Source organism: Panulirus ornatus, chromosome 32, assembly GCF_036320965.1.
Source record: "Panulirus ornatus isolate Po-2019 chromosome 32, ASM3632096v1, whole genome shotgun sequence".
Taxonomy (NCBI): domain Eukaryota; kingdom Metazoa; phylum Arthropoda; class Malacostraca; order Decapoda; family Palinuridae; genus Panulirus; species Panulirus ornatus.
The window spans coordinates 4,526,615-4,549,114 of record NC_092255.1 but is presented as its reverse complement, the minus strand read 5'-3'; the positions used below and the strand labels follow the sequence as shown (position 1 = coordinate 4,549,114).

General features: G+C 46.5%; 1 long non-coding RNA gene across 1 annotated transcript in view; it reads left to right on the top strand.

The window, feature by feature from the left end:
* Positions 1-7,912: 7,912 nt before the first annotated feature.
* LOC139758998 (uncharacterized) overlaps positions 7,913-22,500 on the top strand; it is a 222,825-nt gene continuing 208,237 nt past the window's right edge. The window contains exon 1 of the long non-coding RNA XR_011714970.1: positions 7,913-8,636. This is a non-coding gene — a long non-coding RNA (uncharacterized lncRNA). The remainder of the gene's footprint in view (positions 8,637-22,500) is intronic.

The window sequence follows — 22,500 nt, the reverse complement described above, 5'->3', positions numbered from 1 at the left end:
TGTGGTTGGGGGTGTGTGATGTGTTGTGTTGGTGTGGTATGTGTTGTTGTGTGTGTGTGGTGGTGTGGGTTGTGTGGGTGTATGTGGGGGTTGTGTATGTTGGTGTGTGTGTTTTGTGTATGTGTGTGTGGTGTGGGTGTGTGTGTTGTTGTGTGTGGTTGTGTGTGTGTGTATGTGTGTGTGTGGTGTGTGTATTGTTGTGGGTGTGTGTGTGTGTGTGTGTGTGTGGTGTGTGTATGTGTTTGGTGTGTGTGGTGGGTGTGTGTGTGGTGTAGTGTGTGTGTGTGTGTGGTGTGTGGTGTGTGAGGTGTAGTGTGTGTGGGATGTTGATGTGGTGTGTGTGGGGTGTATGTGTGTTTGGTGTGTGTGGGGTGTGTTTGTGTGGTGGGGGGTGTTTTGTGTGTGTGTGTGTGGTGTGTTGTGGGTGGTGTGTTTGTGTGTGTTGTGGTGGTGTTGTGTGTGTGTGTGTGTGTGTGTAAAGTGTGTGTGTGTGTGTGTGTGTGTGTGGTGTGTAGTTGTGTTGTGTGTGTGTGTGGGTGTGTAGGTGTTGTGTGTGTGTGAGTGTGGGGTGTGTGTGGTGGGATGTGTTGTGGTGTGTGTTGTGTTGTGGTATCATGACGTTTTTTTTTAAATTTTTTTTTCAACATTTGTTCAAAACTATGTTTTTTGTATAACATGTTAATCTCGTTTTAATGGTATGACTAATTTGGAAACCCGGTTGGCACAATTTATACTTTTAAACCTTTTTAAAAACTTGCTGAATGATTTTAATATGCTGGGTTCATTAAAAAATGCGCCCAATAATCAACACATGGCCATTTAGAAAGCGGGGTCCCTAAATTAACATGTCATCTCTTTTTAAAATGCTGTTAATTGTTTTCAAACGTTGTATTAAAATATAATTATTTTATAAATTTTTTAAAATATAAATAATATTGAGGTTATTACAGAAAGTGCACTTGGGATTTTCGGGTTCATTTTCCCCGTGACTCATAGAATATATTTATATATATTTTATTATAAAAATAAAATTATATAATTATATTATATATATAAATTTATTTATTATTTTAAAATTATATATACAAATTATCAGCGTTCGAAATTTAAAAAAATCCTATTCAAAAATTAAAATCAACATACGAATTATAATTATACCAGGATGGCGTATGCCCCAGAATTAACAGTACTCTAGCTTAACTAAACCCCCCCTCCTTTTTTTTTTTTTTCCAACACCCCATTGCACATTCCCGTCTAAAAATTATTTTTTTATTGAATGTTTTTTCCCGTGCGCCCTTTATAATTTGTCTGGGTTTTAAAGATAAAAAAAGAATAAGTGTTTTATGGCTTCTAATTGTAGGATATGGGTTATTTTCGGACCACGAAGGGAAAAGACCCTTAAACCCACGACGGTAAGCCCCTGCCGTCGTCTAAAGGGTAAAAACCCGTGTTCAAGGGTGTATACCGTCGTCCCAAAAGGCCCCCGAATACGGCCCTTTTTCTCAAGGGCCCCGTTTTCCGTCGTGTTCAAGGTCGTTACCGCCCCTTTGCCCCAAGGGTCGTATCCCGTCGTGCCCCAAGGTGAAATCCGCGTTTTCAGGGTCGTATACTGTCGTGTTAAGGCGTATACCGTGTGTTCAAGGTCTAATCCCGTCGTTGCTCAAGGGTGTATCCCGTCGTGTTAAAAAGGGTGTCCCCCGTCCGGTGCTAAAAGGGTGTATACCGCGTGCTCAAAGCCCGTCCCGCCCCGTTGTTAAAAGGGTGTGAAACGGTCGTGTTCAAGGGCCCAAAACCCGTCGGGGTCAAAGGTGTGTACCGTCGTTTTAAAGGGGGTCTATACCGGTGTGTAAAGGGGTTTCGTGAAACCGCCGTGTTCAAAAAAGGGGGTCGTATACCGTCTTGCTCAAGGGGTTTCCGAATTACCGTCGTCTCAGGGTGTATCCCCGTCGTGTTCAAGGGTATACCGTCGTGTCAAGGTGGGATACCGTCGTGCTAAAAAAGGGTCGTATCCCGTCGTGCTAAAGGGGGTCGTAACCGTCTTTGCTAAAAGGGCGTTACTGTCGTGTTCAAGGGCGATACCGTCGTGTTCAAGGGGTCTATACCGCGATGCTAAAGGGGTCGTATCCCGTCGTGTTTCAAGGGTCGTATGCCGTCGTGGCTAAAGGGTCGTTTTAACCCCGTCGTGCTCAAGTCGAACCGTCGTGTTCAAGGTCGTGTATCGTGGGGTTTTTCAAGGGCCCTACCGTCGTGTTAAAGGGGGGCCCGTGTTCCGGGGTTTTAAAGGGGGTCGTATCCCGTCGTGTGCTCAGGGTCGTGAAACCGTCGTTTCAAGGGTCGTATCCCGTTCGGCTCAAGGGTCGTATACCGTCGTGTTAAAGGGTCTATCCCGGGTTGTGCTCAGGGTCTTTAATACGTTCGTGTTTCAAGGGTCGAGTATCCCCGTCGGTGCTCAAGGTCGTATTACCGTCGGTTCAAAGGGCCCGTAAAACCGTCGTGTTCAAGGGGCGAAATCCGTCGTGCTCAAGGGTTTCCCAATACCGTCGTGTGCTAAAAGGGTCTTTAAAACCGCGTGTTCAAGGTCGTATCCCGTCGTGGGCTCAAGGGTGGGATACCGTGTGCTCACGGGGAGACCGTCTGCTCAAGGTTCTATACCGTCGTGTTAAAGTCGATCCCGTCTTGCTCAACAGTCGTACCGCGTGCCGCCAAAGGGTGTCCCCCCCCATGGCCGTCTCTCAGTAGTCGTGCGGGTCGTGCTGGGGGGGGGGGAGAACGACTCGGCCGGGGCCAGAGAACACGCGCATGCGCGGGGTCAACGTGTTGAACACGACGACCACAGAACCTGTTTGGGCCCGATCCCATCCCGGGTCACACTTTTTGGTCAATTAATCCCCATCCCCCCTCCACCATCACCCCACAAACCCCCACCTTCCATCACCACCCCCCACCCATCACCCCCCAACCCCCCCCTCCCCACACCCACCCATCACCCACCGCCCCAACCCACCCATCACCCCTCCACCCATCACCCCCCACCCATCACCCCCCCTCCCACACCACACCCCCTACCCATCACCCTCCACCCCGCCCCCCCCAATCACACCCCACCCTCCCCCCCCACCCATCACCCCCCCACCCATCACCCCCACCCATCACCCCCCCCCCTCACCCCCACGCCACACCCCCCACCCATCACCCCCCCCCATAAAACCCCCCATCCCACCCCCCACCCATCACCCTACCCATCACCCCCCACTATCTCCCACCCAAATCACCCCCACCCATCACCCCCCCCCATCACCCTACCCATCACCCCCCACCCATCACCCTCCACCCATCACCCCCCACCCATCACCCCTACCCATCACCCCCACCCATCACCCCCACCCATCACCCCTCCCCCCACCCCTTTAAACACCCTACCCACTGGAGAAAGAGGGGAAGGAAGGGGAAGGGGGGGTGATTCCTCCTTCTCCCCCTTCCCCTCCTCCACCACCTCTCTCTCTCTCTCTCTCTCTCTCTCTCTCTCTCTCTCTCACACACACACACACACACACACACACACACACACACACACACACACACACACATCCCCCTCCCCCATCCCCCCTCCCCCCCCTCTCTATCTTCATTTAAATGTTGGTCAATATATTATATACCCCGGGCTGGGCTGGGATGGGATGGGATCTTCCCCCTTGCCCTCCCCTCCCCTCCCTCCTCCCCCTCCCCCCCTCCCCCTCCCCCCCTCGTCATCCTAGCCGGTCCTAGCGCGACCCACTTGATTAAGACATTACCGGGCAGTTCGCCACTAGCTAATATGTCTTTTGATTCAGTTCTCTTTTTTCCCCTCGCCCTGGTTTTTTTTTTCTCTCTCCCCCTCCCCCTCTCTCTCTCCCCCTCCCTCCCCACCTCCTCCTCCTCCTCGCCCTTCCCCCTCCACCTCCCCGCTCGCCATTCCCCCTTCCTCCCCCTCTCTCTCCCTCCCCCCACCTCCTCCCCCTCGCCATTCCCCCTCCTCCTCCCCCACTCGCCATTCCCCCTCCTTCTCCCCCTCCTTCTCCCCCTCTCTCCCCCTCCCCCTTTCCTTATCTTTGACTCCTCTTATCGCCCCGGAGGCTGGGGGAGGGGGAGGGGAGGGGGGAAAATGAATGTCTAGCGGGGCCGGTCTGCTGGGGGAGAATATAAGAAGAAATCTCCCTGGGGGAGAAGGAGGAGGAGGGGAGAAGGGAAATATTCGGGGCGGGGGAGGGGAGGGAGGAGGAGGCGGGATCCGAGCGAGTGTGTTGATGAAGACATTGTGAGCCGCTCAGCAGCCCTCCCCTCCCCCGGGGGGAGGGGAGGTGGGTGGGGAGGGGAGATGGGGAGCATAATAGTGGATGCCACACGCCGCCACCCGCTCCAACTCCCCCCCCCGCGCGCCCGCGCGCCCGCGCGTTATTTAACCCGGGGTGTGTGTGTTGTTCTCCCCTTTCCCCTATTCTCCCCCGGTGTCTCCCTCTCCCCAGTGGGTGGGTGGGGAGAAGCAGGAGCATCAGCGGGTGGGCGTTATTAGCAAGCAAGCTCCCCGCTGGGGAGAAAGAGGGGGAGATAAATAGATATGAAAAGGATTGTTCATTTCCCTGTTCATCTTGAACAAGGCGACGGTAGTTAGGGGGAGGTCGTTAAACCAGGGGGGGAGGGGGAGGCGTGGTGGTGGCAACCACAAAAGCGGGCGTGGGGGAGAGGAGGAGGAGTGGGTGGAGGAGGCGTTTCGTTCACCGCGCGACACTTTGGGCGCGGGACCCAGCCACTAGTCAAGTGGAGGGGGCGTGGGAGGTGGCGTGGGGGGGGGGGGGAGCCAATTCTTCCTCTTATTTTTTTCCCTTTTCCTTCTTTTCCTTTTTTCCTTATTTTCTTCCCCCAACCTTTTCCCCATTTTCTACGTCAGGCGTGGGTGAATAATAATCCCCACGCGCGCGCGCGCCCACGGTGGAGGAGGGCGCGGCGCTCCTCCACCGTGGGTGGAAAAATAGGGAGGTGAGAGGGGGAGGGGGGGAGGGGAGGGGGAGGGGAGGGGGGAGAAGACCACCACTGCCAAACATCTCCCCCGAGATGGTCTCTCTCTCTCTCTCTCTCTCTCTCTCTCTCTCTCTCTCTCTCTCTCTCTCTCTCTCTCTCTCTCTCTCTCTCTCTCTCTCTCACCCATGGGGAGAGAGAGAGAACGCACACACACGCGCTAAGAATGAGAATATAAATGAGTGTTATATAGGGAGAGGGAGAGAGACGTGTGAGGGAGAGGAGAGATAGGGAGAGGGAGGAGGAGGAGGAGGAGACGTGAGGGAGAGGAAAGATAGGGAGAGGGAGGAGGAGGAGGAGGAGACGTGAGGGAGAGGAAAGATAGGGAGAGGGAGGAGGAAGAGGAGAGGAGAGATAGGGAGAGGGGGGAGGAGGAAGAGGAGGAGAGACGTGTGTGAGAGAGAAAGGAGAGAGATAGGGAGATGTGGGAGGGAGGGGGAGGAGAAGGAGAAGAGACGTGTGTGAGAGAGAGAGAAAGGAGAGAGATAGGGAGAGGGAGGAGGAGGAGAGACGTATGTGGGAGAGAAAGAGAGAGAGTAGAAATAGGAAGATATGGGATAGAGAGAGAGAGAGAGAGAGAGAGAGAGAGAGAGAGAGAGAGAGAGAGAGAGAGAGAGAGAGAGAGACATAGGGAGAGAGGAGTAGGTAGGTAGGTTGGGGTAGTGAGCTGGTCGGGGCCAGGCAGCCTACGTCTCGCCCAGTGTGGTCTAATTGAGTTAGAAGTTGGGTGGTGGAGAAGTTGGTGGTGGAGGAGATGGTGGAGAAGTTGGTGGGGTCTCCTTCAACACACTGGATTTGGCAAGTGATGTCAGGTGTAGAGACGGACGCGCGCGCGTACCTCCCTCCCTCCCGTCTCCCTCCCTCCCTCAAGATGATGATCACCCCCCCCTCCCTCCACCTCCCTCCCTCCCTCCACCTCAGAGCGTTCGTACGGCAGCCACAACAAGCGTGGAGGAGGGAGGGAGGGATCCTCCACCTCCCTCCCTCCCTCCTCTTCCACTTAGGTTAATTATACACATTATGGCCTTCAATACGTCTCGTGTGGGAGGGGGGGTGTGTGGGAGGGGGAAGGGAATAATGTGGAATAGAAGACAAATCCCTGACACTCTGGGGTGGAGGGGTGATGAGGGGGAGGGGGGTGATAATATTCCCGGGTCGTGGCAACTCACCACCCCTCCTCGCCCCTCCACACCCCCTCCCTCCCTTCCCTTCCCTCCCCCTCTCCCACACGGTGTTGCCCACCTCGCCCAGGTTTTCCCCTTATTTTTCGTTCCATTATATAATAACAGCATTACGGTCTATGCTAAGGGGTGTGGAGGGGCAAGGAGGGGCAAAGCTAGCCCCTCCGCCCCTCCACACCCTCCAGTGGCTGGAGGGAGGGCTGGTGGTGGAGGGGTATGTGTGTGTGTAGGTAGCGCCCTCCGCCACACAGCTAGAGGGAATTTCTCGATAAGAAGGGCGAAGTGGAGGGAGGGAGGTAGTGGAGGGGTGGGGAGGGAGGGAAGGAGGAGGGAGTTGGTGGGGGGGGGGGGGGTGTACTACGATGGTTTGGTGCGGGTGGCGGCGTCTGGCAACTCCAGGACTGGCTCCCCCCCCTCCTCCTCTACCCCCTACCCCTGCTCCTCGCCACCCTCCCTCCCTCCACCAGGGAGGGAGGGAGGGGTCCCTCCTCCTCTCGCAATGTCTTCATCTTTTCCACACTAACAGACCAAATTCTCCGGACCATCAATTATACACCCGGGGGCCCGAAATGCTGTTGCTGCTGCTGCCACGAACCACGTGTGTGATGGAGGGGGGAGGGGGGAAAGAGGAGGGGGAGGGGGAGGGGGCGCGTCAGTACCACCACCACTACACACAGCCCTCCCCTCCCTCCCTCCCTCCCCTCCACCACCACTACTACCACCACCACCTCTCTATTTTCTATTTATAGTAGGGGGTGGTGGTTTAAAGAGGGAGGGGGAGGGGGAAGAAATGATTTGAGGAGGGAGGGGGGGGTGAAATGTAGGTGGTAGATAGATAGGTAGATAGGTAGATAGGTAGGTGGTAGAGGCGAATGGTTCGCGTGTGTTGTGGTGGTGGCCCGGGCACCCACGGACCACCCTACCCCTCCCCCCTCCCCCTCTGTCCCCTCCCTCCCTCCCCTCCCCCCCCTCTCCGCCACCACCTCGCTAGTCCTACGACACGGCATCGCGGGACCCGACCCCCCCCCCGCTCTGGGGGGAGGGGGATGTCCCCCTCCCCCTCTCCCCCCTCCCCACCAACGAAAAGAGAGCGAACCCCCACCAGCACAAGAGATGTGGGGAGGTGGTTGAGCTGTTAGGCAGAGAGAGAGCGCAGCCCCTCCGTACTCCTCCACCATTGGCAGCGTGCGCGCGCGCCCGCCCGCCCCCCCTCCTTCTCTCTATACACCTCAATCCTGCCCCCCCCTTTCCCGTCTCTCGCTGCCCCGTCTCTCTCGCTGCTGCTCTGCCCCGTCTCGCACAAGCTTTTTACCTTGTTAACTAACCACATCTCCATCTCACCTCACGTCTCTTGCCCCCCCTACACACACCTACACCCCACCCCCCACACACAGCTCATCACCCCTCCCCCACACCATCCCCCTCTTCAATCGTTTAAGAAGAGATTACACCCCCACACACACACCCCCACACCCACACCCCTCTCATCATCCAACCATCCATCTCTCCCCCCTCCTCAATCCTCTCCCCCTCCCCCCCTCCTCAATCCTCTCCCCCTCCCTCTCTTCCTCCCTCCCCCCTCCTCAATCCTCCCCTCCCCCTCTTCCTCCTCCCTCCCCCCCCTCCTCAATCCTCTCCTCCCCCTCCCCCTCCCCCTCCTCCCTCCCCCCCTCCTCAATCCCCTCCTCCTGTATTTCACACCTCAAGTGCGAGGGAGGTCAAAACCCCGTGTGCGAAGGTGGCGACGAAAACTACCCTTAACTACCCAATTACCACTTACATCGTTCGCCCCCGCCGCCCCCCTCCCCCCGCGCGCCGCCCCCCCGCCCCCCCCCCACGAGAGAGAGAGAGAGAGGGGGTGAGGAAGAAGAAGTGCTGTCAGTGTCGTGAGGGCGGTAACAAGGGGCGGCCGTGATGGGTCGTTCGCCCCAATTCCTGGGAGGAAGAGCTGATTGGCCCGCGCGTGAAGTGGCTCGTGACGTCACCATGTGGGTTGTGAACTGACGAAAGAAAAGAAGAAAAAAAATATTTTTTTGGGTTAAAAGTGGAAATAAGTAAAAAATCTTAAGTGATGGCCGTGGCTAAAGTGTCTTATATAAGTGGAGTGTGATGTGTTAAGTGTGTTTTCTAAGTGAAGGGGGGGTGGAAATAAGTTAAAGGGGGGAGGGGAAGTAAATAAGTTAATGATTGAACTATGTGATATGGTGATTAGACCGCCCCCTCAAACCACTGCAAGTGATGACGTATGTACCCACTGTGATGACGTATGTACCCACTGTGATGACGTATGTGCCCACTGTGATGACGTATATACCCACTGTGATGACGTATGTGCCCACTGGACTTACTTAAGTTAAGTAAGGCTCACACACTCGGCCAAGCAAGCCATGCAAGAGAAGAAAAGTAAGTTTCTTAAGTAGTCTCACTGTATTTGTAAGTGTCGCTGTAGTTCTCACTGTATTTATAAGTGTCACTGTATTTATAAGTGTCACTGTATTTATAAGTGTGTGTTTATAAGTATCACTTAAGTGTATGTATACCTTAATCTTGGGGGGGGGTGAGGGGGGTCATTATTATAGAAGTGCGTATTCGCGTAGTATGCCATCATTGCGTATACCTGGGTAATGCGTATACCATCATTGGGTATACCTGGGTAATGCGTATACCATCATTGCGTATACCTGGGTAATGCGTATACCATCATTGCGTATACCTGGGTAATGCGTATACCATCATTGCGTATACCTGGGTAATGCGTATACCATCATTGGGTATACCTGGGTAATGCGTATACCATCATTGGGTATAACTGGGTAATGCGTATACCATCATTGGGTATACCTGGGTAATGCGTATACCATCATTGGGTATACCTGGGTAATGCGTATACCATCATTGGGTATACCCGGGTAATGCGTATACCATCATTGGGTATACCCGGGTAATGCGTATACCATCATTGGGTATACCTGGGTAATGCGTATACTAGTATTGGGTATACCTGTGTAATCATCATATTGGGTATACCTACGCTGGGGAGGTGTGTGCGTAACCATGTCAATATACTCAGCTATGCGTATATGGCGTAGGCATTATACTCATCTATGCGTATGTAACGTTCCCATTATACTCATCTATGCGTATATAACGTTCCCATTATACTCATCTATGCGTATATAACGTTCCCATTATACTCATCTATGCGTATATAACGTTCCCATTATACTCAGCATTGCGTATATAACGTTTCTCAGTATTCCAGTGTTGCGTATATAACGTTTGTCATGATACCAGCGTTGCGTATAAAACGTTTGTCAGTATATCAATGTTGCGTATGTAACGTTTGCCATAATAAAAACGATGCGTATATAATGATTGTCATTCAACCTAAGTTGCGTATGTAACGTTTGTCACACCAACGTTGCGTATATAACGTTTGTCATAAAACCAGCGTTGCGTACATAACGTGTCATTAAACCAGCGTTGCGTATATAACGCTTGTCATAAAACCAGCGTTGCGTATATAACGTTTGTCATTAAACCAGCGTTGCGTATATAACGTTTGTCATTAAACCAGCGTTGCGTATATAACGTTTGTCACACCAACGTTGCGTATATAACGTTTGTCATTAAACCAACGTTGCGTATATAACGTTTGCCGGTATATTCAGCGTTGAACATGTGGCTCAGTCGTTATACTCAGCGTTGAACACGTAGCGCTGTCGTTATACTCAGCGTTGAACACGCAGCGCTGTCGTTATATTCAGCGTTGAATACGTGGCGCTGTCGTTATATTCAGCGTTGAACACGTGGCGCTGTCGTTATATTCTGCGTTGAACACGTGGCGCTGTCGTTATACTCAGCGTTGAACACGTGGCGCTGTCGTTATATTCAGCGTTGAACACGTGGCGCTGTCGTTATACTCAGCGTTGAACACGTGGCGCTGTCGTTATACTTAGCGTTGAACACGTAGCGCTGTCGTTATACACAGCATTGAACACGTGGTGCTGTCGTTATACTCAGCGATGAACACGTAGCGATATCGTTATATTCAGCATTGAACACGTAGCGCTGTCGTTATATTTAGCGTTGAACACGTAGCGCTATCGTTATACTCAGCGTTGAACACGTAGCGCTGTCGTTATACTTAGCGTTGAACACGGCGCTGTCGTTATACTCAGCGTTGAACACGTGGCGCTGTCGTTATACTCCGCGTTGAACACGTAGCGCTGTCGTTATCCTTAGCGTTGAACACGTAGCGCTGTCGTTATATTCAGCGTTGAACACGTGGCGCTGTCTTTATATTCATCGTTGAACACGTGGCGCTGTCGTTATACTCAGCGTTGAACACGTAGCGCTGTCGTTATACACATTGTTGAACACGTGGCGCTGTCGTTATACTCAGCGTTGAACACGTAGCGCTGTCGTTATACTCAGCGTTGAACACATAGCGCTGTCGTTATATTCAGCGTTGAACACATTGCGCTGTCGTTATACACAGCGTTGAACACGTGGCGCTGTCGTTATACTCAACGTTGAACACGTAGCGCTATCGTTATACTCAGCGTTGAACACGTAGCGCTGTCGTTATACTCAGCGTTGAACACATAGCGCTGTCGTTATATTCATCGTTGAACACGTGGCGCTTCGTTATACTCAGCGTTGAACACGTAGCGCTGTCGTTATACACAGCGTTGAACACGTGGCGCTGTCGTTATACTCAGCGTTGAACACGTAGCGCTGTCGTTATACTCAGCGTTGAACACATAGCGCTGTCGTTATACTCAGCGTTGAACACATAGCGCTGTCGTTATATTCATCGTTGAACACATGGCGCTGTCGTTAACCTTCGAGAATATTCGTAATTAACTAAATGCGTAAAAATGGATAATCGGAAATTATAGGCGTAGTTATTTATGGTATAATTATCGGGAAAGTAATTTTGCATAAGATTATTGAGCAAAGTAATTTTGATATAAAGTAATTTCGTTTTTGTATAATTTTAGAGCGAGCTAATTTTGATATAGGCAAAGTAATCGCGTGGTATAATTTTCACAAGTGTAAAGTAATTTTTTGAGGTACTTATAGGGTATAATTTGGTTATTAAAAACAGTAAAGTAATTTTGTGTGTTTACTGAACGAAGTGATTTGAATGTAATTCATGTAATATTTCGTACAATTATAGGACAAAGTTATTCTTTATATAATCGTAGAGCAATATAGAATGTGACGTAATTATATAAAGCGGAGCGATATATATATATATATATATATATATATATATATATATATATATATATATATATATATATATATATATATATACAGAGCGTGGTGTTACCGGACTCCGCTTGCTTGAGGTTACACCAAGAGTGTAATCTGCGGTAAGATGTAATCGCACGAAATGGAGTACAGTGTGATTGAGGAATTTATCTCTGGAAAGGAATCCATGATTTCCCTGCTCCTGAGCGGAGCGCAACGTTCATCCTGCATGAGTCTCATGTATATATATATATATATATATATATATATATATATATATATATATATATATATAGATAGATAGATAGATAGATAGATAGATTTATTAGATGAACGGTAGTAGACCGACAGAAATTGTGAAATAAAAATGAACAAGATTATATTTCGCGAGAGTGAACTGATTACATTTCGCGGGTGAGCTGATTACACTTCGCGAGTTAGAGTATTACATTTCGCGAGTTGGATTATTTACATTTAGCGAGTTGAATGATTACATTTCGCGAATTACAGGCTTATCACATTTCGCGAGTTGAATGATTACATTTCGCGAATTACTGGCTTATCACATTTCGCGAGTTGAATTATTACATTTCGCGAATTATCGGATATCACATTTCTTGAGGTGAATGATTACATTTCCCGAATTACTGGCTTATTACATTTCGCGAGTTGAATGATTACATTTCGCGAATTACTGGCTTATCACATTTCGCGAGTTGAATGATTACATTTCGCGAATTACTGGCTTATCACATTTCACGAGTTGAATTATTACATTTCGCGAATTATCGGTTATCACATTTCGCGAGGTGAATTATTACATTTCCCGAATTACTGGCTTATTACATTTCGCGAGTTGAATGATTACATTTCGCGAATTGCTGGCTTATCACATTTCGCGAGTTGAATTATTACATTTCGCGATTTACAGGCTTATCACATTTCGCGAGTTGAATTATTACATTTCGCGAATTATCGGTTATCACATTTCGCGAGGTGAATTATTACATTTCGCGAATTACTGGCTTATTACATTTCGCGAATTACTGGCTATCACATTTCGCGAGTTGAATGATTACATTTCGCGAATTACTGTCTATTACATTTCGCGAGTTGAATGATTACATTTCGCGAATTACATTTACATTTTCGCGAATTACATTAATTACATTTCGCGAGTTAAGGCGTCCACAAGTCTTGTGAAACCCACGTCTGATTTTTGTCCAACGTCGGAAGAAAAAATTTTTTCCGTATCTAAATTTCATGAAATTTAAAATTTTGGAATTTTTTTTTCTTATTATCCTTTATGAATTTTTTTTTTTCTGTGTGTGTTCGGGAAGTTAGTAATATTTTTTTTTTAACGTTTTACGTATTAAATGATTTATTTAATGTACGATAGAAAAGAAAAATTTTGTTCTAAATTATCGGCTAAGATTCAATTAATTAATTTTTTTTCTAAAAGCTTCGGTCGGCAGTTTATTTAATAATTTTTTCCTAAAAGCTTCGGTCGGCAGTTTATTTAATAATCTTATTTTCTTAAAACTTCGGTCGGCAGTTTATTTAATAATTTTTTCCTAAAAGCTTCGGTCGGCAGTTTATTTAATAATTTTATTTCTAAAAGCTTCGGTCGGCAGTTTATTTAATAATTTATTTCTAAAAGCTTCGGTCGGCAGTTTATTTAATAATTTTTTCGTAAAAGCTTCGGTCGGCAGTTTATTTAAATAGGGTTTCATTAACATAGCCGGAATAAATAAAGTGGCTTTTGTGCCCAATTGCAAAATCAGAAATTTATGAAAAAAGAAAAAAAGAAATTTATCTTTTTTTCTTTTTTTAAAAAGAAATCTCTTTTGTATATCTGTTAATCTGGTTATATCTTTTTCTTATCTTTTATTAGAGTCGTTTGATAACACTAGAGGGGGGGAAGGGGGGAAGGGGGGGTGATGCGAACGAATAGACCCGTGGAGGGGGAAGGGGGAAGGGGTAGTATAGTAGTTAGGTAATTAGCGGTAAGGGTTGAATCGTGGGGGGGGGGTGGTTGTGGGGGGAGGGGGTGGGTGCAATTAGCGCTTAGATGGAGGTGAGGGGGGGTGCAATTAGCGCCTAGATGGGGTGGAGGGGGGTGCAATTAGCGCCTAGATGGGGGGTGGAGGGGGGGATGTGTGGAGGGGGGGGTGTAGTTAGTTAGGCATTTCTACACCCCCCTCCCCCCCCTTCTTCTACCAGTCTACCTCGGTCGACCTGCGTGAACGACCCAAGTTCCTCCCTAACTAGTCCTGCTAGTTGTATAAGGGACCTAACTAATCCAGGGCGAACGTGTTAACTAGCCCCCTGTGAACTAGCAGGGCGAACGTGTTAACTAGTCGCCCCTATTAACTAGCAGGGCGAACGTGTTAACTAGCCGCCCCCTATTAACTAGCAGGGCGAACGTGTTAACTAGCCCCCCCTATGAACTAGCAGGGCGAACGTGTTAACTAGCCGCCCCCTATTAACTAGCAGGGCGAACGTGTTAACTAGTCCCCCCTATGAACTAGCAGGGCGAACGTGTTAACTAGCCGCCCCCTATTAACTAGCAGGGCGAACGTGTTAACTAGTCCCCCCTATGAACTAGCAGGGCGAACGTGTTAACTAGCCGCCCCCTATTAACTAGCCGAATAGTATACGACCAAACTAGCTAACGAGGCCACGGCAGCGTAACTAATTAGCGCGTGGGGGAAAAATAACTAATTAGTACCTAACTCATCTAGGACAAACTAGCCAACTAGCCCGCTGAAAACTAGCCAACTCGTGTACGACAAACTGCCTAACTAGTCCCCGCGGCGAACTGCCTAACTAGCAAGGAGGGGGGGAATCTAGCTAACTAGTGTTACGACTTACTAGCTTAACTAGTCCACGGGGAAAAGTAGCTAGCTCAACATACATCCTATTTGGGTCGACTTACGGCGAAGAACTAGCCACCAGATGACACACACATCCCAGGGAGCAACTAGCGAACTAGCTAGTTATGAAGACTAAAGCTTGACCGCAACTAGCGAACTAATGTAGCTATTAATACTAAAGCTTAATCGCAACTAGCGAACTAGCTAGTTATTAAGACTAAAGCTTGACCGCAACTAGCGAACTAGCTAGTTATTAAGACTAAAGCTTGACCGCAACTAGCGAACTAGCTAGTTATTAAGACCAAAGCTTGACCGCAACTAGCGAACTAGCTGAGCTGTTAAAAGTAAAGCTTGACCGCAACTAGCGAACTAGCTGAGCTGTTAAAAGTAAAGCTTGACCGCAACTAGCGAACTAGCTGAGCTGTTAAAAGTAAAGCTTGACCGCAACTAGCGAACTAGCGTTGCCATTAATACTAAAGCTTGACCGCAACTAGCGAACTAGCGTAGCTATCAATACTTAAATTTAACCGTATATATTCATAAAGCTATTATATTATATTATATTAGTTAGCTGAACTTAAATAGTAATGTAAGCTGGAACTAACTAGCTGGAGCTAGTATGGAACGACGTGGTCTCGGGGCAGAATTAGCGTAGTTAGTGGCATTCGTTCCCGCTTAACTAGCGCAGGTAGTGGCATTCGGTCCCGCTTAACTAGCGCAGGTAGTGGCATTCGTTCCGCTTAACTAGCGCAGTTAGTGGCATTCGCTCCCGCTTCACTAGCGCAGGTAGTGGCATTCGGTCCCGCTTAACTAGCGCAGTTAGTGGCATTCGCTCCCGCTTCACTAGCGCAGGTAGTGGCATTCGGTCCCGCTTAACTAGCGCAGGTAGTGGCATTCGCTCCCGCTTCACTAGCGCAGTTAGTGGCATTCGGTCCCGCTTAACTAGCGCAGGTAGTGGCATTCGCTCCCGCTTAACTAGCGCAGTTAGTGGCATTCGGTCCCGCTTAACTAGCGCAGGTAGTGGCATTCGCTCCCGCTTCAGTAGCGCAGTTAGCGCTGACGTAATTGAAGGCTTGTCCCAACTAGCGAAGGCGAGTAAGGGGGGGGGGAGGGAAGAAGAGGTGTCATAACTAGTTAACTAGCAGATCGCCACTAGCCGCCTTCAAATAGCCACGTTAGCGCTAGTGATTATATAACTAGCCGAGGGCCCCCCCCCCCCCCCGGATAATCGGTAATTAGAATGGCCGGCGCCCGGGGAATAATTCGTGGAATCAAAAGGGGAAATTATTGACGGATAAATGTAATTATCATCAGTGGAGGTGTTGGAGTAGTAACTCATTTATCTGAGGTGGATAATTCGGTTCTTTCTAATTATCAGTTTCTCACTAGGTATTATTGCCTTGATGGGTCGTAAAGTAATTAAATAACCCACCGGAATTACCTTTGAATTATATTTTCTCTCTCATCAGACAAGATGATATGTATATATATATATATATATATATATATATATATATATATATATATATATATATACATATATATGATAGATAGATAGATATATTCCCTATATATTAAAAATTATTTGAATTACTTTTTCTCTTGTAATCATTGTAATTATTTCTGTTGTATTTTGATATAGGTGTTACGTATATATATATATATATATATATATATATATATATATATATATATATATATAGATAGATAGATAGATAGATAGATAGATAGATAGATAGATATAGGCCAGCGTGTGGACAGTCGGGACATCGGGCGTCTGAGAGAATATCGGCTCGGGATGTGACGTTATCGGGCGCGTACCGCTCCCCGCCGAACTGCCTGCCCACGGAAGGGAAGGGGAAAGGGAAGGGGAAGGGGGAAGGGGAAGGGGGAAGGGAAGGGGGAATAAATGGAAAAGTCACCCTTCAGTGAGAAGGGTGTGTCATTATGGGGGCAAAGTGGGACGACGAAGGGTTCCATGTGTCCCTGCTCCTGAATGGAGCGCAGCCACGAAGCTGAAGAATATATATATATATATATATATATAGATAGATAGATAGATAGATAGATAGATAGATAGATATATAGATAGATAGATAGATAGATAGACATATATAGAAGGTTATTGTTTTTGGTGTTTGATGGTACGAATATTATTAGTTTTATAGAAAAAAATATATTTTTTCTTTTTACTATGATTAATAATGATAATGTTTGATTATGATGTTAATGATAAGAGATTATGAATAATTATTATTATTATTATTATTATTATTATTATTATTATTATTATTATTATTATTATTATTATTATTATCATTGTTATTGTCATTATTATTGTTATTATTATTATTGTTATTATTATTATTATTATTATTATTATTATTATTATTATTATTATTATTATTATTGTCATTATTATTGTTATTATTATTATTATTATTATTATTGTTATTATTATTATTATTATTATTATTATTATTATTATTATTATTATTATTATTATTATTATTATCATTATTATTGTCATTATTATTGTTATTATTATTATTATTATTTTTATTATTATTATTATTATTATTATTATTATTATTATTATTATTATTATTATTATTATTATTATCATTATTGTTATTATTATTATTATTATTATTATTATTATTATTATTATTATTATTATTATCATTATTGTTATTATTATTATTATTATTATTATTATTATTATTATTATTATGGATTTGTATGTAGCATTTATGGATCTGGAGAAGGCATATGATAGAGTTGATAGAGATGCTCTGTGGAAGGTATTAAGAATATATGGTGTGGGAGGCAAGTTGTTAGAAGCAGTGAAAAGTTTTTATCGAGGATGTAAGGCATGTGTACGTGTAGGAAGAGAGGAAACTGATTGGTTCTCAGTGAATGTAGGTTTGCGGCAGGGGTGTGCGATGTCTCCATGGTTGTTTAATTTGTTTATGGATGGGGTTGTTAGGGAGGTAAATGCAAGAGTTTTGGAAAGAGGGGCAAGTATGAAGTCTGTTGGGGATGAGAGAGCTTGGGAAGTGAGTCAGTTGTTGTTCGCTGATGATACAGCGCTGGTGGCTGATTCATGTGAGAAACTGCAGAAGCTGGTGACTGAGTTTGGTAAAGTGTGTGAGAGAAGAAAGTTAAGAGTAAATGTGAATAAGAGCAAGGTTATTAGGTACAGTAAGGTTGAGGGTCAAGTCAATTGGGAGGTAAGTTTGAATGGAGAAAAACTGGAGGAAGTGAAGTGTTTTAGATATCTGGGAGTGGATCTGGCAGCGGATGGAACCATGGAAGCGGAAGTGGATCATAGGGTGGGGGAGGGGGCGAAAATTCTGGGAGCCTTGAAGAATGTGTGGAAGTCGAGAACATTATCTCGGAAAGCAAAAATGGGTATGTTTGAAGGAATAGTGGTTCCAACAATGTTGTATGGTTGTGCTGGAAATGAGATGTTTGAGGACAATGTGTGGTGTGAGGTGGTTTGATCGAGTAAGTAACGTAAGGGTAAGAGAGATGTGTGGAAATAAAAAGAGCGTGGTTGAGAGAGCAGAAGAGGGTGTTTTGAAATGGTTTGGGCACATGGAGAGAATGAGTGAGGAAAGATTGACCAAGAGGATATATGTGTCGGAGGTGGAGGGAACGAGGAGAAGAGGGAGACCAAATTGGAGGTGGAAAGATGGAGTGAAAAGATTTTGTGTGATCGGGGCCTGAACATGCAGGGGGGTGAAAGGAGGGCAAGGAATAGAGTGAATTGGAGCGATGTGATATACAGGGGTTGACGTGCTGTCAGTGGATTGAATCAAGGCATGTGAAGCGTCTGGGGTAAACCATGGAAAGCTGTGTAGGTATGTATATTTGCGTGTGTGGACGTATGTATATACATGTGTATGGGGGTGGGTTGGGCCATTTCTTTCGTCTGTTTCCTTGCGCTACCTCGCAAACGCGGGAGACAGCGACAAAGCAAAAAAAAAAAAAAAAAAAAATAATATTATTATTATTATTATTATTATTATTATTATTATTATTATTATTATTATTATTTACTATCCCTTGGGATAGGTGTGGGACGCTATACTACCCACCCATCCCTGCGCCATTTCCCGCGTTAGCGAGGTAGCGTTAAGAACAGAGGACTGAGCCTTAGAGGGAATATCCTCACTTGGCCCCCTTCTCTGTTCCTTCTTTTTTGTCAGCCTGGAAGTCCTCTCCTCCTGTATTATTCTCCGGGGTTCTGTCCCTCGCCAGTTCCGTGGATGAAGTGTCCATTCCTGTGCTCATATCTTTTTATCATCAGTTTATCTTCCTTTTTTTTCTATCTCTATTAATCTTCCGGAGTTGGTCCTCGATTAATGCACGTGGTCCTTGATTAATACACGTGGTCTTTGATTAATGGACGTGGTCCTTGATTAATGGACGTGGTCCTTGATTAATGGACGTGGTCCTTGATTAATGCACGTGGTCCTTGATTAATACACGTGGTCTTTGATTAATGGACGTGGTCCTTGATTAATGGACGTGGTCCTTGATTAATGGACGTGGTCCTTGATTAATGCACGTGGTCCTTGATTAATGCACGTGGTCTTTGATTAATGCACGTGGTCCTTGATTAATGGACGTGGTCTTTGATTAATGCAGTGGTCTTTGATTAATGCACGTGGTCCTTGATTAATGGACGTGGTCTTTGATTAATGCACGTGGTCTTTGATTAATGCACGTGGTCCTCGATTAATGCACGTGGTTCTCGATTCATGCACGTGGTCCTCGATGAACGCACGTGGTCCTCGATTGATGCACGTGGTCTTCGATTAATGCACGTGGTCTTTCATTAATGCACGTGGTCCTTGATTAATGCACGTGGTTCTCGATTAATGTACGTGGTCCTCGATTAATGCACGTGGTTCTCGACTAATGTACGTGGTCCTCGATTAATGGACGTGGTCCTTGATTAATGCACGTGGTAATCGATTAATGCACGTGGTCCTCGATGAACGCACGTGGTCCACGATTAACGCACGTGGTCCGTGTGTCTCCACACTGGGTGTTCCATCCTTGTATCTTCCACTCCCCCCCCCCCGTGCATCCTTCACTTTCTCCCCACCTCTCTTGTTCTACTCCCCAGGGTCTCCACCTTCTCCCCAGCTCTCTTGTTCTACTCCCCAGGGTCTCCACCTTCTCCCCAGCTCTCTTGTTCTACTCCCCAGGGTCTCCACCTTCTCCCCAGCTCTCTTGTTCTACTCCCCAGGGTCTCCACCTTCTCCCCAGCTCTCTTGTTCTACTCCCCAGGGTCTCCACCTTCTCCCCAGCTCTCTTGTTCTACTCCCCAGGGTCTCCACCTTCTCCCCAGCTCTCTTGTTCTACTCCCCAGGGTCTCCACCTTCTCCCCAATTCTGTTGTTCTACTCCCCAGGGTCCCCACATCCTCCCCAGTTCTCTTTCTTCTCCCCAGGGTCCCCACATCCTCCCCAGTTCTCTTCTCCCCAGGGTCCCCATTTTCTCCCCAGGGTCCCCATTTGCTCCCCAGTTCTGTTCTCCCCAGGGTCTCCACCTTCTCCCCAGTTCTGTTGTTCTACTCCCCAGGGTCCCCACATCCTCCCCAGTTCTCTCCTCTCCCCAGTCCCACATTACCAAAGTATTCTGATGTAAGCTTCTTCCTCAACCGCTGCTCAAGCTTTAAGTCCAAGCTTACCTACGTACGTCAAGCTGTACAGAGCTGCGATACACCATCTTAAAGCTTTAAGTCTAAGCTTACCTGCGTAGGTCAAGCTGTACAGAGCTGCGATTCACCATCTTAAAGCTTTAAGTCCAAGCTTACCTGCGTTAGGTCAAGCTGTACAGAGCCACCACCCACCATCTTAAAGCTTTAAGTCCAAGCTTACCTGCGTTAGGTCAAGCTGTACAGAGCCACCCACCATCTTGAAGCTTTAAGTTCAAGCTTACCTGCGTAGGTCAAGCTGTACAGAGCTGCGATTCACCATCTTAAAGCTTTAAGTTCAAGCTTACCTGCGTTAGGTCAAGCTGTACAGGGCCACCGTACACCATCTTAAAGCTTTAAGTTCAAACTTACCTGCGTTAGGTCAAGCTGTACAGAGCCACCGTACACCATCTTAAAGCTTTAAGTTCAAGCTTACCTGCGTACGTCAAGCTGTACAGAGCCACCCACCATCTTAAAGCTTTAAGTTCAAGCTTACCTGCGTACGTCAAGCTGTACAGAGCCACCCACCATCTTAAAGCTTTAAGTTCAAGCTTACCTGCGTACGTCAAGCTGTACAGGTCTGGGATACACCTTAAAGCTTTAAGTTTAACCTTACCTGCGTAGGTCAAGCTGTACAGGGTCACCGTACACCATCTTAAAGCTTTAAGTTCAAGCTTACCTGCGTAGGTCAAGCTGTACAGGGTCACCGTACACCATCTTAAAGCTTTAAGTTCAAGCTTACCTGCGTACGTCAAGCTGTACAGAGTCACCGTACACCATCTTAAAGCTTTAAGTCCAAGCTTACCTGCGTACGTCAAGCTGTACAGAGCCACCCACCATCTTAAAGCTTTAAGTTCAAGCTTACCTGCGTACGTCAAGCTGTACAGAGCCACCGTACACCATCTTAAAGCTTTAAGTTCAAGCTTACCTGCGTAGGTCAAGCTGTACAGGGCCACGATACACCATCTTAAAGCTTTAAGTTCAAGCTTACCTGCGTTAGGTCAAGCTGTACAGAGCTGCGATACACCTTCTTAAAGCTTTAAGTTCAAGCTTACCTGCGTAGGTCAAGCTGTACAGAGCCACCACCCACCATCTTAAAGCTTTAAGTTCAAGCTTACCTGCGTAGGTCAATCTGTACAGAGCCACCGTACACCATCTTAAAGCTTTAAGTTCAAGCTTACCTGCGTAGGTCAAGCTGTACAGAGCCACCGTGCACCATCTTAAAGCTTTAAGTCCAAGCTTACCTGCGTAGGTCAAGCTGTACAGGGCCACCGTACACCATCTTAAAGCTTTAAGTCTAAGCTTACCTGCGTAGGTCAAGCTGTACAGAGCCACCGTACACCATCTTAAAGCTTTAAGTTCAAGCTTACCTGCGTACGTCAAGCTGTACAGGTCTGGGATACACCTTAAAGCTTTAAGTTTAACCTTACCTGCGTAGGTCAAGCTGTACAGGGTCACCGTACACCATCTTAAAGCTTTAAGTCCAAGCTTACCTGCGTTAGGTCAAGCTGTACAGAGCCACCGTACACCATCTTAAAGCTTTAAGTTTAACCTTACCTGCGTAGGTCAAGCTGTACAGGGTCACCGTACACCATCTTAAAGCTTTAAGTCCAAGCTTACCTGCGTAGGTCAAGCTGTACAGAGCCACCACCCACCATCTTAAAGCTTTAAGTCCAAGCTTACCTGCGTTAGGTCAAGCTGTACAGAGCCACCACCCACCATCTTAAAGCTTTAAGTCCAAGCTTACCTGCGTTAGGTCAAGCTGTACAGAGCCACGGTGCACCATCTTAAAGCTTTCCATCACCCCGTATTCTTAAGCTTCGGGGCCAAAAGCTTACCTCTGAAGAAAAGCATATAATTCCTAATTACATTTAGAGATATCTTAATTATCATGGTAATTATCATGGTAATTATCTCTCATTACCCCCGTCATAATTACGGTTCGCGGTGTCTCGTCCCATCCTTTTTCGTCGCTTAAATTTCAGGGATGCGTTTAAATTGTCGTTCTAAAAAAAAAAAAAAAAAAAAGAAAGGCGTTTAAAATATCGTTCTTTAAAAATGGTGTTTAAAATATCGTTCTTAAAAAATGGCGTTTAAGATATCGTTCTTAAAAAGGGCGTTTAAGATATCCTCCTAAAAAGGCGTTTAGAATATCGTCCTAATATATATATATATATATATATATATATATATATATATATATATATAAATATATATATATATATATATATATATATATATATATATATATATATATATATATATATGAAGCATCGCCCTCAAAAAGCGTTTAAAATTTCATAAAACGCGCTTAGAATATCATCCAAAAAACGTTTAAAAATTCGCCGTAAAATAAACGCTTGAAATGTCCTGAAAAAAAGTGTTTAAAATATCGTTGTAAAAAGCGTTTCAAATAT